Source organism: Papaver somniferum, chromosome 5 (genome assembly GCF_003573695.1).
Source record: "Papaver somniferum cultivar HN1 chromosome 5, ASM357369v1, whole genome shotgun sequence".
NCBI classification, from domain to species: Eukaryota; Viridiplantae; Streptophyta; class Magnoliopsida; order Ranunculales; family Papaveraceae; genus Papaver; species Papaver somniferum.
Genome location: NC_039362.1, coordinates 161,132,944 through 161,135,725, shown reverse-complemented (window position 1 = coordinate 161,135,725; position 2,782 = coordinate 161,132,944).

Below are 2,782 nucleotides of genomic sequence, written 5' to 3'. Positions count from 1 at the left end.
AGGTTGCAAGATTACCATATACAGACCCGATGTTCTCGTCCAGGTGGGATTTGAGGTGTTAAATATATCAAATGGATGAAACTACAACCTATTAGTGAACTCAGGTTGTAAGATTACCATATATACAGATCCGATGTTCTCGTCCAGGTGAGGTTTGAGGTGTCAAATACATTAGATTGGATGAAACTTCAACCTATTACTGAACTAAGGTTGCAAGATTACCATATACAGACCCGTTGTTCTCGTCCAATTGAGGTTTGAGGTGTCAAATATATCAGATTGGATGAAAGTGCAACCTATTACTAAACTCAGGTTACAAGATTACCTTATATAGACCCGATGTTCTGGTCCAAGTGGGATTTGAGGTGTCAAATATATCAGATTGGAAAAAACTTCAACCTATTACTAAACTCAGGTTGCAAGATTACCATATACAGACCCGATATTCTCGTCTAGGTGAGGTTTGAGGTGTGAAATACATTAGATTGGATGAAACTTTAACCTATTACTGAACTCATGTTGCAAGATTTCCATATACGGACCCGATATTCTCGTCCATGTGAGGTTTGAGGTGTCAAATATATCAGATTGGATGAAACTGCAGCCTATTACTGAACTCAGATTGCAAGATTACCATATACAAAACCGATGTTCTCGTCCAGGTGAGGTTTGAGGTGTGAAATCTATCGGATTGAATGAAACTGCAACCCATTACTGAACTCAGTTTGCAAGATTACCATATACAGACCCGATGTTTTCGTCCATGTGGGATTTGAGGTGTCAAATATATCAGATTGGATGAAACTGCAACCTATTACAGAACTCAGGTTGCAATATTACCATATACAGACCCGATGTTCTCGTCCAGGTGAGGTTTGAGGTGTCAAATATGTCAGAATGTATGAAACTGCAATGTATGACTGAACTCAGGTTGCAAGATTACCATATACAGACCCGATGATATCGTCCATGTAAGGTTTGAGGTGTCAAATATATCTGATTGGATGAAACTTCAACCTATTATTGAATTCAGGTTGTAAGATTACCATATAAATACCCGATGTTCTCGTCCAGGTGAGGTTTGAGGTGTCAAATACATCAGATTTGATGAAACTGCAACTTATTACTGAACTCATGTTGCAAGATTACCATATACGGACCCGATGTTCTCGTCTATGTGAGGTTTGAGGTGTCAAATATATCAGATTGGATGAATCTGCAACATATTACTGAACTCGGGTTGCAAGATTACCATATACAGACCCGATGTTCTCGTCTAGGTGAGGTTTGAGGTGTCAAATATATAAGATTGGATGAACTTCAACCTATTACTGAACTCAGGTTGCAATATTACTATATATATACCCGATGTTCTCGTCCAAGTAGGATTTGAGATGTAAAATATATCATATTGAGTGAAACGGCAACCTATTATTGAACTCAGGTTGCAAGATTACCATATACAGACCCGATGTTCTCGTCCAGGTGAGATTTGAGGAGTCAAATATATAACAGAATGGATTGACTGAACTCAGGTTACAATATTACCATATACAGAACCGATGTTCTCGTCCAAGTGGGATTTGAGGTGTCAAATATATCATATTGTATGAAACTGCAACCTATTACTGAACACAGGTTGCAAGATTACCATATACAAACCCGATATTTTCGTCCAGGTGAGGTTTGAGGTGTCAAATATATCAGAATGGATGAAACCGCAACATATGACTGAGCTCAGGTTGCAAGATTACCATATACATACTCGATGTTCTCTTCTAGGTGGGATTTGTGGTGTCAAATATATCAGATTGGATGAAACTCCAACTTATTACTGAACTTAGGTTGCAAGATACCATCTACACACCCGATGTTCTCGTCCAAGTTGGATTTGAGGTGTCAAATATATCAGATTGTATGAAACTGCAACCTATTACTGAACCCAGGTTGCAAGATTACCATATACAGACCCGATGTTCTCGTCCAGGTGAGGTTTGAGGTATCAAATATATCAGAATGGATGAAACTGCAACATATGACTGAAATCAGGTTCCAAGATTACCATATACATACCCGATGTTCTCTTCCAGGTGGGATTTGAGGTGTCAAATATATCAGATTGGATGAAACTTTAACCTATTACTGAACTCAGTTTGAAAGATTACCATATACAAACCCGATGTTCTCGTCTAAGCGGGATTTGAGGTGTCAAATATATCAGATTGTTTGTAACTGCAACCTATTACTGAACACAGGTTGCAAGATTACCATATACAAACCCGATATTTTCGTCCAGGTGAGGTTTGAGGTGTCAAATATATCAGAATGGATGAAACTGCAACATATGACTGAACTCAGGTTGCAAGATTACCATATACATACTCGATTTTCTCTTCTAGGTGGGATTTAAGGTGTCAAATATATCAGATTGGATGAAACTGCAACCTATTACTGAACTGAGGTTGCAAGATTACCATATACATACCCGATGTTCTCGTCCAAGTTGGATTTGAGGTGTCAAATATATCAGATTGGATGAAACTGCAACCTATTACTGAACCCAGGTTGCAAGATTAACATATACAGACCCGATGTTCTCGTCCAGGGGAGGTTTGAGGTATCAAATATATCAGAACGTATGAAACTGCAACATATTACTGAAATCAGGTTGCAAGATTACCATACACATACCCGATGTTCTCTTCCAGGTGAGATTTGAGTTGTCAAATATATCAGATTGGATGAAACTTCAACCTATTACGGAACTCAGTTTGAAAGATTA